General features: G+C 40.9%; 1 pseudogene; it reads right to left on the bottom strand.

The window, feature by feature from the left end:
* LOC119511374 overlaps positions 1-14,035 on the bottom strand; it is a 74,902-nt pseudogene extending 60,867 nt beyond the window's left edge.
* Between the last annotated feature and the right edge of the window lie 3,155 nt (positions 14,036-17,190).

Genomic DNA, 17,190 nt, shown 5'->3' with positions numbered 1-17,190 from the left:
TATAAAAGCCAATCCATCTCTGGTGTTTTGCATTCTGCAGCATTAGCAAACTAGAACAGATTTTGGTACCAGGAGTGGGGTGCTTTTGCCACTGAGTCTGCAAATACCAAACATGTTGGAACAGCTTTTCAAATGGGTAAGGGGAAGATTCTGGAAGAATTGTGAGGAGCTTGATAGAAAAAGACAAAACTGCTTTAAAGAAACTGTTTATGGAAATATGGACTCTAAAGATGCTTCTGATGAAGACTTGAGCAGAAATGATGAATGTGTTGTTGCAAACTGGAAGAAAGGTGATCCTTGTTTTGAAGTGGCAGAGAATTTGGTAAAATTGAGTCCTGGTGTCAGATGGAAGGAAGAACTTGAAAGTGAAAACCTGGAATACTTAGCTGAGGAGATCTCCAGACTACATGTGGAGGATGTACCCGGCTTCTTCTTGCAGCTTATAATAAAATGTGAGTGGAGAGAGACAAACTTAGAACTGAACTCTTGGGTTCAAAGAAACCAGAAGCCAATGGCTCAGAAAATTACAAGCTTCCAGGGGGTGGAATCCCAGAAGCTACAGCCCAATGTGAGGATGTAACCAAACATGGAACCCAGCTGCCATTTCAGTACAAGCCAAGATTGGAGATGGAATTATCCAGAAAGGATTTGTGGAAAGTCCTATTGTCTGATGGCTTTGACCCCTGCATGCTTCATGTGAAGCCAACATAATTTTTATGAGATCTTTACAGACAGAGCCATTGCCTGTCTGGACTGGAGAAGACAGACAAGGAACAAACTGAAGGAAAAATTTCTTCAAAGACAGAGCCATGGAGGTTGAGGTCTGGAGTCAAGAGGTCTTGGGCTGGGAGAGTGGAGTGGGCTACATGCATGGAAAGGGTGAGTTTGCCCTGGAGGTCAAGGGTGGGCCTTCTGCCTTGATGCTCAGGAAATGTCTTGCTACCCCAAGCTCCAAAGAGGGTGGAGCACATTCCCAGAGAATTGGGGAGAGCCTGGCTGCCACCACACTGTTCTGAAGGGGTTGAGCATGTGCCCTGGAGATGGAAGGGAATCCAGGAGATGCCCTGATGTTTGAGGAGAGTGGGGCCAAGAAGGTGGTCTCCCCAATGTGTGGATATATTGGAGCACTCACCTAAGCATTTGGAGAGGAAAGGGCTGCCACAAAGGCCGTTAGGAAGGGTTAGACTCCCGCTATCTCAAGCCCCAAGGATGCAACATTGTTCTGTAAATGACTCTCAGACTTTGAAATCTAATGGAGTTTGTCCTGTGGGTTTTAGGAACTGTTTTGGCCCTGTTAACCCTGTTTTCCTTACTGTTTCTCCTTACGGCAATGGGAATGTTTATCCTATGAATGTCCCTCCTTTGTATATTGGAAGCATATAACTTGTTCTAAGTCCACAGATCCAAAGCTAAAGAATTATGCCTTAGGACCCACCACACCTGTAAGTGATTTTGATAGGATCTTGTACTTAACTTTTGTTACTGAAATAATTTAAGTTGTGATATTGTGATGGAATGAATGTATTTTGTACTTGGAAAGATAATGTCATTTTGGGGTCCAGGGGGTGGAATGTGTCAGTTTGAATGTATTGTGTCCCTCAAACACCATTATCTTTGATGTAGTCTTGTGGGGCAGATGTTTTGGTGCTGATTAGATTTGCTTGGAATGTGCCCCACCCAGCTGTGGGTGATGACTCTGATGAGATATTCCCATGCAGGCATGGCCCCACCCATTCAGGATAGGCCTTGATCAGTGGTTCCAAATAAATGAGCTGACTCAAAGAAAAGGAACTCAGTGCAGCTGTGAGTGATGTTTTGAAGAGGGGCAAGGTTGCTTGAGAGGAAGGTCATGGGAGAAAGCCATTTTGAAACCAGAACTTTGGAGCAGATGCCAGCCACATGCCTTCCCAGCTAACAGAGGTTTTCTGGACACCATTGGCCATCCTCCACTGAAGTTACCTGATTACTGATGTGTTACCTTGGACACTTTATGGCCTTAAGACTGTAACTGTGTAGCCAAATAAACCCCTTTTTATAAAAGCCAATCCATCTCTGGTGTCTTGCATTCCACAGCATTAGCAAACTAGAATAGAATCCTATTATTTTTTCATTTGTTTTATTAGAGAAACAGTAGGTTTACAGAAAAGCTCATGCATAAAGTACAGTTGTTCCCACATACCACCCTATTATGTAAATTATACATTACTGAGGTATATCTATTACAACTCATGAAAGAACATTTTATAATTCTACTATTAACTATTGTCTATCATTTGCATTAAGGTTCACTGTGTTGTATTGTCCTCTTTCTATTTTTAAATTTTTGTTCTAGTAACAAATAAACCTAAACATCTCCCTTTTAACCACATTCAACTATAACTTTCATTGCTGTTGATTGTATTCACAATGTTGTGCTATCACAACCACCATCCATTACTAAACCTTTCTGTCAACCCAAATAGAGACTAGTTCCAATAAGTCATCTCCTCTCTCTTCCTCCCAATCTCTCTCTCTCTCTGTCTTTAGTTTTCTCTCTCTACTTTTAATAAATACACTTGCCTGGTTGACTGTGAAGCTAAATTTTCATAAACTCTGGGAAAATGGCTGGAGTTTGGGAGGAACCTGGGATTTACATCTATAAAAAGAAAACTGGTGATGCTTTAGTACTTGGAGCTTCATAAAACTGTTATATGCTATAAATATTCTAGTTTGCATTCATCTGTTAAATGGAGAAATAAATGAAAATTAGAAATCAATATTCATATTTACAATGACACTTAGAAACTATAAAATCAGTACCCTATTTCCCAAAATCTAACTTAAAGATCAAAAATTATAAAGACAAGAGGGAAAATCACAGTTTATGCACACATGGAAAAATATTTAAAGATTGAGTTGAAGACATAATATTGAAAGAACTGGATTAAGTGAGATTTGCAGCACATTGGAGGAAAACATTGTAAAATAACAAGAAAAAGCTGAGAAAACAATAGCAAGGAAATAATGAGATCATGATATTAGGATATTGTTTAGAAATGATATATAATCAATATATCTATGTAAAATAAGATTATTTAAATAGAACAATGATATAGATCCATTTAATTTCTTTAAATAACCAATGTACTCCAATGTACATCAAGAGAGAAAAAAGAAATAAACACATATGTAGTATATTATGAATGATGCATAACTTCAGATTCAGAAGAGATTAAAAATGTACAATGAATGTGAGACCAATAAACTAAATGAATGTTAGCTGTCCAAGAAAACAGAAAATTTGTAAGCAAAACCTCTGGTGAGACAATAGGCTAATGCTGCTGCTTCTTTCTGGTTAACTGTTATTTTTTTCTATTTTATTATTCTACAATGAGTAAATTTTGATTGAATACCAAAAAGATAAGACAAAACATTCTAATTGAGTAGAAAACCTTGATATTCTCAGAGTTTTGTAAATGCACATCCTTGGAAACCTCATCAAAACACATATGAAGATAGTTATCTCCTCCTGGGAGGGAGTTTATGATATTTACATAAACTCAAAAAATTTCATGTATTTTGGACGGGCCTATTTGGATTTAATAAAATTGTACCATGAAATTGTTTGCATATTCATGATTAAATTAGATTTTCTATATGTGTGTATTAATGTGTATATATGTGTGTAATATGTATATTTATAAATAAACTATATACTTGTATATATACATTTATAATATATAAACTATGTATTTTTATATATATAAACTATCCAGATATATATCTGAAGAGAAATTCCCAGGAAGGTGAAACTTATGCATATAAGAAATGATAAAAAATAAAGATAAGTATTCTTATACTCCATAGTCATCACTGCATTGTATGATGTTTACTTCCATTATGGTGTCTATGCTAGATCATCATATGGAATAGGATAGCTATAACAAATCCAAATGTTTGGGGCATGTTCAAGATTGCATCCCTAAAATTTGGAGTTCAAAATTTAATTATATCATAGTGTAGCCAACAAAGAATGTTAGAAAAGAATGCTTTAGAACAAAGTTAATTTTTTCTTAATTTTCCAACAAAGATTCAAATTCTCTATAAATATTTTGGAATGACTGGATACTATAAATCCAAGTCCTTTCTGCTTAAACAAGAAAGGTGCTTAAAACATTTTTATTGCATGGCTAATTAACTTTTTTTTTCATCTCAGTAATATTTTAAAAGTGGTTTTCCTTCCAACAGTATTGTTTGTTGATATTTTGAGTACTAATTAAAATATGGTGCATTCTGGAAAATTGCTGAAATATGTTTTCTCAGCTCACTAAATCATAGCAACATCAGTCTTTGCATCCAATGCTTCAAAGGGTCATTTCAGAGTAGAGAGTAGGGAGATCAGGGTTAAAGCCTTCAAGAGTTGTCCAGGGAGGCGGGGCAAGATGGAAGACTGGTGAGCTGTATGTTTTAGTTACTCCTCCAGGAAAGTAGGTAGAAAGCAAGGAACTGCATGGACTGGACACCACAGAGCAATCTGTCTTTGGGCATACTTCATACAACACTCATGAAAATGTCGAACTGCTGAGATCAGCGAAATCTGTAAGTTTTTGTGGCCGGGGGACCCGCGCCCCTCCCTGCTAGGCTCGGTCCCGTGGGAGGGGGGACTGTCGGCTCCGGGGGGGAGAGGGGAGAGCTGTGGTGGCTGCTCTTCTCGGAGGCTCATTCTGCTGATCCAGACTCCAACCATAGATAGACAGAGACCAGACACCAGAGAATCTGTGAGCAGCCAGCCCACCACAGAGGAGACAGGCATAGAAAAAAAAAAAACAACACGAAAAACTCCAAAATAAAAGCAGAGGATTTTTAGAGTTCTGGGGAACACAGAAAGGGGAAGGGCGGAGCTCAGGCCCTAAGGCACATATGCAAATCCCGAAGAAAAGCCGATCTCTCTGCCCTGTGGACCTTTCCTTAATGGCCCTAGTTGCTTTGTCTCTCAGCATTTCAATAACCCATTAGATCTCTGAGGAGGACCCTTTTTTTTTTTTTTTTTTAATCCTTTTTTCTTTTTCTAAAACAATTACTCTAAGAAGCCCAATACAGAAAGCTTCAAAGACTTTCAATTTGGGCACGTCAAGTCAAGAGAAGAACTAAGAGAGCTCTGAGACAAAAGGCAATAATTCAGTGGCTGAGAAAATTCACTAAACACCACAACTTCCCAAGAAAATGGGGGTGTCCGCTCACAGCCACCATCCTGGTGGACAGGAAACACTCCTGCCCATCGCCAGCCCCATAGCCCAGAGCGGCCCCAGACAACCCAGTGTGACGGAAGGGCTTCAAATAACAGGCACACACCACAAAACTGGGTGTGGACATTAGCCTTCCCTGCAACCTCAGCTGATTGTCCCAGAGTTGGGAAGGTGGAGCAGTGTGAATTAACAAAGCCCCATTCAGCCATCATTTGAGCAGACTGGGAGCCTCCCTACACAGCCCAGCAGCCCAGAACTGCCCTGGGGGGACGGCACTCACCTGTGACATAGCACAGTCATCCCTCAACAGAGGACCCGGGGTGCACAGTCTGGAAGAGGGGCCCACTTGCAAGTCTCAGGAGCCATACGCCAATACCAAGGACTTGTGGGTCAGTGGCAGAGACAAACTGTGGCAGGACTGAACTGAAGGATTAGACTATTGCAGCAGCTTTAAAACTCTAGGATCATCAGGGAGATTTGATTGTTAGGGCCACCCCCCCTCCCCGACTGCCCAGAAACACGCCCCACATACAGGGAAGGCAACACCAACTACACACGCAATCTTGGTACACCAATTGGGCCCCACAAGACTCACTCCACCACTCACCAAAAAGGCTAAGCAGGGGAGAACTGGCTTGTGGAGAACAGGTGGCTCGTGGATGCCACCTGCTGGTTAGTTAGAGAAAGTGTACTCCACGAAGCTGTAGATCTCATAAATTAGAGATAAGGACTTCAATAGGTCTACAAACCCTAAAAGAACCCTATCAAGTTCAGCAAATGCCACGAGGCCAAAAACAACAGAAAATTATAAAGCATATGAAAAAACCAGACGATATGGATAACCCAAGCCCAAGCACCCAAATCAAAAGACCAGAAGAGACACAGCACCTAGAGCAGCTACTCAAAGAACTAAAGATGAACAATGAGACCATAGTACGGGATAGGAAGGAAATCAAGAAGACTCTAGAAGAGCATAAAGAAGACATTGCAAGACTAAATAAAAAAATGGATGCTCTTATGGAAATTAAAGAAACTGTTGATCAAATTAAAAAGATTCTGGACACTCATAGTTCAAGACTAGAGGAAGTTGAACAACGAATCAGTGACCTGGAAGATGACAGAATGGAAAATGAAAGCATAAAAGAAAGAATGGGGAAAAAAATTGAAAAAATCGAAATGGACCTCAGGGATATGATAGATAATATGAAACGTCCAAACATAAGATTCATTGGTGTCCCAGAACGGGAAGAAAAGGGTAAAGGTCTAGGAAGAGTATTCAAAGAAATTGTTGGGGAAAACTTCCCAAATCTTCTAAACAACATAAATACACAAATCATAAACGCTCAGCGAACTCCAAATAGAATGAATCCAAATAAACCCACTCCAAGACATATACTGATCACACTGTCAAACACAGAAGAGAAGGAACAAGTTCTGAAAGCAGCAAGAGAAAAGCAATTCACCACATACAAAGGAAACAGCATAAGACTAAGTAGTGACTACTCAGCAGCCACCATGGAGGCAAGAAGGCAGTGGCACGATATATTTAAAATTCTGAGTGAGAAAAAGTTCCAGCCAAGAATACTTTATCCAGCAAAGCCCTCCTTCAAATTTGAGGGAGAGCTTAAATTTTTCACAGACAAACAAATGCTGAGAGAATTTGCTAACAAGAGACCTGCCCTACTGGAGATACTAAAGGGAGCCCTACAGACAGAGAAACAAAGAAAGGACAGAGAGACTTGGAGAAAGGTTCAGTACTAAAGAGATTCAGTACGGGTACAATAAAGGATATTAATAGAGAGAGGGGAAAAATATGGCAAACATAAACCAAAGGATAAGATGGCTGATTCAAGAAATGCCTTCACGGTTATAACGTTGAATGTAAATGGATTAAACTCCCCAATTAAAAGATATAGATTCGCAGAATGGATCAAAAAAAATGAACCATCAATATGTTGCATACAAGAGACACATCTTAGACATAGGGACACAAAGAAACTGAAAGTGAAAGGATGGAAAAAAAATATTTCATGCAAGCTACAGCCAAAAGAAAGCAGGTGTAGCAATATTAATCTCAGATAAAATAGACTTCAAATGCAGGGATGTTTTGAGAGACAAAGAAGGCCACTACATACTAATAAAAGGGACAATTCAGCAAGACGAAATAACAATCGTAAATGTCTATGCACACAATCAAGGTGCCACAAAATACATAAGAGAAACACTGGCAAAACTAAAGGAAGCAATTGATGTTTCCACAATAATTGTGGGAGACTTCAACACATCACTCTCTCCTATAGATAGATCAACCAGACAGAAGACCAATAAGGAAACTGAAAACCTAAACAATCTGATAAATGAATTAGATTTAACAGACATATACAGGACATTACATCCCAAATCACCAGGATACACATACTTTTCTAGTGCTCACGGAACTTTCTCCAGAATAGATCATATGCTGGGACATAAAACAAGCCTCAATAAATTTAAAAAGACTGAAATTATTCAAAGCACATTCTCTGACCACAATGGAATACAATTAGAAGTCAATAACCATCAGAGACTTAGAAAATTCACAAATACCTGGAGGTTAAACAACACACTCCTAAACAATCAGTGGGTTAAAGAAGAAATAGCAAGAGAAATTGCTAAATATATAGGGATGAACGAAAATGAGAACACAACATACCAAAACCTATGGGATGCAGCAAAAGCAGTGCTAAGGGGGAAATTTATAGCACTAAACGCATATATTAAAAAGGAAGAAAGAGCCAAAATCAAAGAACTAATGGATCGACTGAAGAAGCTAGAAAATGAACAGCAAACCAATCCTAAACCAAGTACAAGAAAAGAAATAACAAGGATTAAAGCAGAAATAAATGACATAGAGAACAAAAAAACAATAGAGAGGATAAATATCACCAAAAGTTGGTTCTTTGAGAAGATCAACAAGATTGACAAGCCCCTAGCTAGACTGACAAAATCAAAAAGAGAGAAGACCCATATAAACAAAATAATGAATGAAAAAGGTGACATAACTGCAGATCCTGAAGAAATTAAAAAAATTATAAGAGGATATTATGAACAACTGTATGGCAATAAACTGGACAACGTAGAAGAAATGGACAATTTCCTGGAAACATATGAACAACCTAGACTGACTAGAGAGGAAATAGAAGAACTCAACCAACCCATCACAAGCAAAGAGATCCAATCAGTCATCAAAAATCTTCCCACAAATAAATGCCCAGGGCCAGATGGCTTCACAGGGGAATTCTACCAAACTTTCCAGAAAGAACTGACACCAATCTTACTCAAACTCTTTCAAAACATTGAAGAAAATGGAACACTACCTAACTCATTTTATGAAGCTAACATCAATCTAATACCAAAACCAGGCAAAGATGCCACAAAAAAGGAAAACTACCGCCCAATCTCCCTAATGAATATAGATGCAAAAATCCTCAACAAAATACTTGCAATTCGAATCCAAAGACACATTAAAAAAATCATACACCATGACCAAGTGGGGTTCATTCCAGGCATGCAAGGATGGTTCAACATAAGAAAAACAATCAATGTATTACAACACATTAAAAACTCGAAAGGGAAAAATCAATTGATCATCTCAATAGATGCTGAAAAAGCGTTTGACAAAATCCAACATCCCTTTTTGATAAAAACACTTCCAAAGGTAGGCATTGAAGGAAACTTCCTCAACATGATAAAGAGCATATATGAAAAACCCACAGCCAGCATAGTACTCAATGGTGAGAGACTGAAAGCCTTCCCTCTAAGATCAGGAACAAGACAAGGATGCCCGCTGTCACTACTGTTATTCAACATTGTGCTGGAAGTGCTAGCCAGGGCAATCCGGCAAGATAAAGAAATAAAAGGCATCCAAATTGGAAAAGAAGAAGTAAAACTGTCATTGTTTGCAGACGATATGATCTTATATCTAGAAAACCCTGAGAAATCAATGATACAGCTACTAGAGCTAATAAACAAATTTAGCAAAGTAGCGGGATACAAGATTAATGCACATAAGTCAGTAATGTTTCTATATGCTAGAAATGAACAAACTGAAGAGACACTCAAGAAAAAGATACCATTTTCAATAGCAACTAAAAAAATCAAGTACCTAGGAATAAACTTAACCAAAGATGTAAAAGACCTATACAAAGAAAACTACATAACTCTACTAAAAGAAATAGAAGGGGACCTTAAAAGATGGTAAAATATTCCATGTTCATGGATAGGAAGGCTAAATGTCATTAAGATGTCAATTCTACCCAAACTCATCTACAGATTCAATGCAATCCCAATCAAAATTCCAACAACCTACTTTGCAGACTTGGAAAAGCTAGTTATCAAATTTATTTGGAAAGGGAAGATGCCTCGAATTGCTAAAGACACTCTAAAAAAGAAAAACGAAGTGGGAGGACTTACACTCCCTGACTTTGAAGCTTATTATAAAGCCACAGTTGCCAAAACAGCATGGTACTGGCACAAAGATAGACATATAGATCAATGGAATTGAATTGAGAATTCAGAGATAGACCCTCAGACCTATGGCCGACTGATCTTTGATAAGGCCCCCAAAGTCACCGAACTGAGCCATAATGGTCTTTTCAACAAATGGGGCTGGGAGAGTTGGATATCCATATCTAAAAGAATGAAAGAGGACCCCTACCTCACACCCTACACAAAAATTAACTCAAAATGGACCAAAGATCTCAATATAAAAGAAAGTACCATAAAACTCCTAGAAGATAATGTAGGAAAACATCTTCAAGACCTTGTATTAGGCGGCCACTTCCTAGACTTTACACCCAAAGCACAAGCAACAAAAGAGAAAATAGATAAATGGGAACTCCTCAAGCTTAGAAGTTTCTGCACCTCAAAGGAATTTCTCAAAAAGGTAAAGAGGCAGCCAACTCAATGGGAAAAAATTTTTGGAAACCATGTATCTGACAAAAGACTGGTATCTTGCATATATAAAGAAATCCTACAACTCAATGACAATAGTACAGACAGCCCAATTATAAAATGGGCAAAAGATATGAAAAGACAGTTCTCTGAAGAGGAAATACAAATGGCCAAGAAACACATGAAAAAATGTTCAGCTTCACTAGCTATTAGAGAGATGCAAATTAAAACCACAATGAGATACCATCTAACACCGGTTAGAATGGCTGCCATTAAACAAACAGGAAACTAGAAATGCTGGAGGGGATGTGGAGAAATTGGAACTCTTATTCACTGTTGGTGGGACTGTATAATGGTTCAGCCACTCTGGAAGTCAGTCTGGCAGTTCCTTAGAAAACTAGATATAGAGCTACCATTCGATCCGGCGATTGCACTTCTCGGTATATACCCGGAAGATCAGAAAGCAGTGACACGAACAGATATCTGCACGCCAATGTTCATAGCAGCATTATTCACAATTGCCAAGAGATGGAAACAACCCAAATGTCCTTCAACAAATGAGTGGATAAATAAAATGTGGTTTATACACACGATGGAATACTACGCGTCAGTAAGAAGGAACGATCTCATGAAACATATGACAACATGGATGAACCTTGAAGACATAATGCTGAGTGAAATAAGCCAGGCACAAAAAGAGAAATATTATATGCTACCACTAATGTGAACTTTCAAAAATGTAAAACAAATGGTTTATAATGTAGAATGTAGGGGAACTAGCAGTAGAGAGTAATTAAGGAAGGGAGAACAATAACCCAAGAAGAACAGATAAGCTTTCTAACGTTCTGGGGATGCCCAGAAATGACTATGGTCTGTTAATTTCTGATGGATATAGTAGGAACAAGTTCACAGAAAGGTTGCTATATTATGTAACTTTCTTGGGGTAAAGTAGGAACATGTTGGAAGTTAAGCAGTTATCTTAGGTTAGTTGTCTTTTTCTTACTCCCTTGTTATGGTCTCTTTGAAATGTTCTTTTATTGTATGTTTTTTTTCTTTTTAACTTTTTTTTTCATACAGTTGATTTAAAAAAGAAGGGAAAGTTAAAAAAAAAAAAAGAAAGAAAGAAAAACAAGGAAAAAAAAAAAATGATGTAGTGCCCCCTTGAGGAGCCTGTGGAGAATGCAGGGGTATTCGCCTACCCCACCTCCATGGTTGCTAACATGACCACAGACATAGGGGACTGGTGGTTTGATGGGTTGAGCCCTCTACCATAAGTTTTACCCTTGGGAAGACGGTTGCTGCAAAGGAGAGGCTAGGCCTCCCTATATTTGTGCCTAAGAGTCTCCTCCTGAATGCCTCTTTGTTGCTCAGATGTGGCCCTCTCTCTCTGGCTAAGCCAACTTGAAAGGTGAAATCACTGCCCTCCCCCCTATGTGGGATCAGACACCAGAGTGAATCTCCCTGGCAACGTGGAATATGACTCCCGGGGAGGAATGTAGACCTGGCATCGTGGGACGGAGAACATCTTCTTGACCAAAAGGGGGATGTGAAAGGAAATGAAATAAGCTTCAGTGGCAGAGAGATTCCAAAACGAGCCGAGAGGTCACTCTGGTGGGCACTCTTACACACACTTTAGACAACCCTTTTTAGGTTCTAAAGAATTGTGGTAGCTGGTGGTGGATACCTGAAACTATCAAACTACAACCCAGAACCCATGAATCTCGAAGACAGATGTATAAAAATGTAGCTTATGAGGGGTGACAATGGGATTGGGAAAGCCATAAGGACCACACTCCACTTTGTCTAGTTTATGGACGGATGAGTAGAAAAATAGGGGAAGGAAACAAACAGACAAAGGTACCCAGTGTTCTTTTTTACTTCAATTGCTCTTTTTCACTCTAATTATTATTCTTGTTATTTTTGTATGTGTGCTAATGAAGGTGTCAGGGATTGATTTAGGTGATGAATGTACAACTATGTAATGGTACTGTAAACAATCGAAAGTACGATTTGTTTTGTATGACTGCGTGGTATGTGAATATATCTCAATAAAATGATTATAAAAAAAAAAATGTTTAAATGACTAGAAGAATCAAAAAAAAAAAAAAAAAGAGTTGTCCAGAACCTAGGCCTTCTCAAGTTGGAGAGTAGAAGTGTAAAGTGGAAATCAGCATTCCTGGGACTCATTCTCAGCAAAGAAATGAAAGCAAACCAGGAAATTATGGCTGTCATCCACCATGATCCTTGAGAGAGATCTTTTCAAAATCCCTTTTACATATGAAGCTTCATTTGCATCATGTTTTTAATTTCTCTTTTCTTTGATAGAAAGCATGCTATTTTGTATGCTTTCAAGTACACTGAATTTATGAATGTTTCTAAGAAATGTTTCTACTAAGCACTTCCAGGATGCTTTTAAAAGAGCATAATATACCTCAAATAAATATTTTTAAATGTATAAGAATATATTTTGTGTCATCTTAATATTATTTTCCATAATAAAATACAATATTTCACAACTAAATTATAAGTAAGAAAATGCTTCCTGGTTAAAACATTTAAAAACTTCAAAATTTTAAGAATCAATTTTCAAATAAGGATATCAAAACCTTTTAAAATGCATATCTTTCTTTGTATGCCTGCTATCATTCACAGTGTGCTGATTACTGACCTCTAAAAAATTAGAGTTTAGAATGAAGGTACCCTCCTGGAAAGAGGAGTTCCAATTGTTTCTACCTTCAGGAAGGTATCTGGCCCTCTTTGATGGGCTTTTACCTGATTAACTCTGGTTAACCCAGTACAATCTCACTTTTGAGAAAAGCAAAATTAGTGATCTAGGACCTTCATTCCATCTGCAAAATTACTTCACCTTTGCCATATTCTGTGGATTACAAGTAAATCACAGGTCCCACCCACAATCTAGGGGAAGGAATAAAGATGTCATGAACAGCATCAGGAGGGAATCATTCCAGCCTCCTGCAGTCCATCCACCATACTAGCTCACCCAGTCTTCTCATATCCATGGTGCAAATCTGCACAAAATACATATGCCTGGGTTCTCAATGGTAGACTATTTTTCTTTTTCTCCCTTCTGCTATTCTCACAGCCAAAGCAGATTTTACTCTAGTCTGCTAGTGTTGATGCAAGGGGAGATGGGCTTACTAAATGACTACTGAATCATTGTACAGATATTTCTTTTCAGTTGTAGAACAGCCAGAAGGAAACACATGAAATTGTGGAATTGTAACCGATACTATGCTTTGAAATTTGCTCCATAACTAACTGTTAAACTATATTTTGAAATTTATCACTTTTCTTGTGTATGTATTTCACAATAAAAAGTGTTTAAAAAAGATTTGAGGAAGGTATAGAAGGCATACATCACGTAACCTGCAACATCCCAGCATCACCTGGGCCAGCATCCCTTAGTCAACCCCCCACTTATTTATGTCACAAATCATCAGATAAATGGGTAGAGACCATCAATAGCATCACACCAGCACAGGTCAAGTTTGCTGCCAAGTGAAGACAGGGACTGAAGACCTGGGATGAGCTACTTAAGACACATTGTAGACCCTTTGGCCTGTACTCAGGGCACCCCTGCACTCCTCTGCCCTCCCCATCCACCCCTCTTGGAGACTGCAAGCAGCCTGGGGCTGCTTCTGCCAGGCCAGCATGCATGTGCACACTGGCAAAACATCTGCACTGTCCACCAGGTGCAGACAGGTTTGGCTATCCAGCAGAGCCTCCACCAAGGGCTCCACCTTGACCAGATCATCCTGCAGTTCCAAGCACAACCTTTCTACATGTGCCACCAGCTCCAGGGCTGGTGGGCAGGTATCTCTGCTCTCCCACAACAGTGCCAGGAAGCTCTGCATCATGTCTCAGGCCAGGGTCCCATGCTGCCAACATGGAGAAAGTCTTGGCAGCACCAGCCAGATCACACCATGCACATGGCACCAGCTACACCCTCCCCATCCTAAGACCATTTCCACAAGTTGCCTCAGAGCCACAGGAGTCCACCCAAGAAAAGGTAGGAAAGAAGGGTGCCAGATGCCCTGGAGAATTTCCTCCCAATCCTCTAAAGAATGCAGTCCTCTAGGAACTCTATGTGAGCACCACACATATGACTGGGACCACCTTCCACAGCTCACCTCTCTCTCTGAACCTCTCCTCTGCCCCTGTTGGCCATGCTGACCCTGGTGCCCTAACCACACAGCTCCACCTTGACACTCTTTGTACTTCACATCCTCCACCCTCATCCTACAGTTTGCAATGGGGTTTCTCTCTGACTCCTTCTCTGGGCTCTTAGCTCAATGGGGCTGCTGTCTGCCTCACCAGGATTTTCCTGGCATCTGCCACAGCAGTCACATGCCTTCCCATATACTTATGTAGCACCCTGGCTAGGGTTGGCTGATGCCATTTCCATTTCAGCAAAGAAACAACTAAAGCTGCAAGACTACTGTCACCATCCGAATATAAGCATTTTGATTTTGAAAAAAGAAACCAACATTTTACTTGACAAATACTGGAAAACACAAAGACTTATAGGCTGCCCTGGTCCAATCACTGAGAAAGGCCAAGAAAGGAAAGCCCCAGTTAGTGGTGCTGCTTGTGGATCCTGGCAGGGACAGGTCCTGCATGGGAGCTTTGATCCACTTTCCTTCACAGGAGCATATGGAAGTCACTCCCAGAGCTTCCCCACTTGGCAGGTGAAGACATCCAGCTCAGAGAGTTATGGAGACATCCAAAAGCTGCAAGGTGGTGACCCCAACAGGCTGGCCTCCATGCCCAAGCACAGATCTCACCTAAACCCAGAAGGCTACACTGTCACCTGGGGAGTCATATGTTCTCCCCCATGGGCCCTTGACTTGGCTCCTTCAGAGTTTAGCCCTGGTTGGCTGGATTCCCAGGATTTCTGAATTCTTCCTCAGTTTATACAAATCTATGTGCACATACACCCATTTTAACCTAAGAGACAGACAGGCCATTTCTGTGCCACCCTCAGTCTGCCAGAACAATGGCACATGAGGCTTTGTCCATGAAAACAGTCCCACCATGTGTTCCTTCAATGAAGGAGTAGAGGTGGTTGAAGTGAGTCCCCCCCCCCCATGGACACATAGGTGGCATCTGGGGCCTGCCTTTTCAAACAGAACACCTCTGTTTACAACTCAACTATTTCCACAGACCTGTAGAACTGAAATTAAAGTGGAGAATTAATAAAATTAATATGGACACCAACACTCTATTGATAATGCCAAACTGCATTCCAAAAGGCAGCAAGAATCTACATGTCCAAAGAGGGCAGGTGGCAGGCCCTGTCTATCCTGCTGCCATGTGTAGTCTGCTCTTCCTCATTATCTCCAAACTGGCTGTCCCTGCACACTGCCCTTGGAATTCCTGAGCTGGTTCTTTCCAGGCCCTGCTGCTGCTCCTGCTTCCCTCTCCATCTCACCCCTATGAGGGAGACTCACTAGTCTCCAGATCCCCTGTTTCCCAGACTTTAATGGCCCAACAGTTCCCAGAACCTGACTCAGGGTTTTTAGCAGCCACCCTTGGGCAGCCATGCAGGTCCACACATTGTAACTGAGAAGTTAAGATTTAAGGACTGATGATGATTACTGAATCATTACATAGATATTTCTTTTTACTTTCTGGTATATTAGAGTAGACAGGGAAATACCTGAAACCTGAATTGTAATCCAGCTGCCTTGATCTCTGATAATGAATGTATAGCCTTTATCTTGTGCCCTTATATGATTGTAAAAACCTTGTGACTTTCACTTGCACCCATTTATTTTTTTAACTCTAAAGACTTGACTACAAAAGACAGCCCCTAGTGTTTATTAATGAAGGGTTTTGGGTCAGCAAGAACTAACCCACCACAAGTTCAAAGTTATCTTGGTAATGGAAGCTGGATCTAACCATAATGGGCCTGCCTGACATGCACAGTAGCTTAGACTTTAACTTACAAGTCACCTATACCTCATTATAATCCAAAAAATCACACCCATCATCATATTAAGGGTGCCATTTTCTTACATATGTTCTGAGACTAAGCATGTAATCAATTCTGTACAAGCTTAATAATTAGATCCCTCTAATTACATAATCTGGGGGCCACTGTACTCATTATCCTAAAACCCACCCATTTTTTCATGCTTTAAAGCTATCAGAATTACTGCAATTTGGGGAGACAGGTTTTGGACCAACAGGCCATCTGTTCTGCTTCCTGCCTAGCAATAAAAGTTTTTCTCTCTTTGAAACCCCAGTGTCTCAGGAATTGGTCATTTGAGTGCATAGGGTAAAAGAATCCATTGCCTTGGTCTGGTAACAGCATCCCACTGACTGCAGAAGGCTCTGGACTTCAGATAAAGGTTGGAAGGCCCCATGCCCCTCTTCTCAAAGGAGCAGTTTCCAGGGCCTCCCACTGCAGGGAGGGTTCCTCAGGACCTTGTTTCATTCAGCACACACTCCTCCCTACCAGACACTTGGGAGCTGCTAGAAGGATGGATGAGAAGACAAAGTTGGAGGCCACGCCTACACTGCACGTGGGCAGTCTCACCAGGAACCCAGAATTTAAGTTCAGAAATGGATTAATCTGGGGCCGCCCTGGTTTTGACTTGGGTATTTATGGGTCGGGGGGGGGAGGATAGAGTAGAGGAAACTTGCTGGGAGCGTTCGCAGAGAGGACCCCGACCCGTCCGGCACCCCTGTACCTGTCGGGGCTCGCCGGCGGCTCAGCAGACCCGTGCACTCCCTGCTGCACCCGGCCTGGGTGCTCCCACCTCTAGATGCTACGTCGGCCGCCCCGCCCCTGCAACACACACACACACAGCTGCCCGAGTCATACTCACCCAGGTCTCCCGGGCTTGGCTACTCCCCGCCGCCATTTCCGCAGCCCAGGGGCCTTTGCCTGAGCCGTCGGTGGAGGTCTGGGAGCCAAAGTAGTGCCACCAGCGTGGTCGCGGTGTCGCAGGCACTACCGTGTGGGCCGCGCCTGCGCTCCAGTCCCGCGCCAGAAGAGGGCCGGCCC

The sequence above is a fragment of the Choloepus didactylus genome, chromosome 16 (genome assembly GCF_015220235.1).
Source record: "Choloepus didactylus isolate mChoDid1 chromosome 16, mChoDid1.pri, whole genome shotgun sequence".
In the NCBI taxonomy this organism is placed as follows: Eukaryota; Metazoa; Chordata; class Mammalia; order Pilosa; family Megalonychidae; genus Choloepus; species Choloepus didactylus.
The sequence above is the reverse complement of the archived record's forward strand: the minus strand, read 5'-3'. Positions and strand labels throughout refer to the sequence as shown.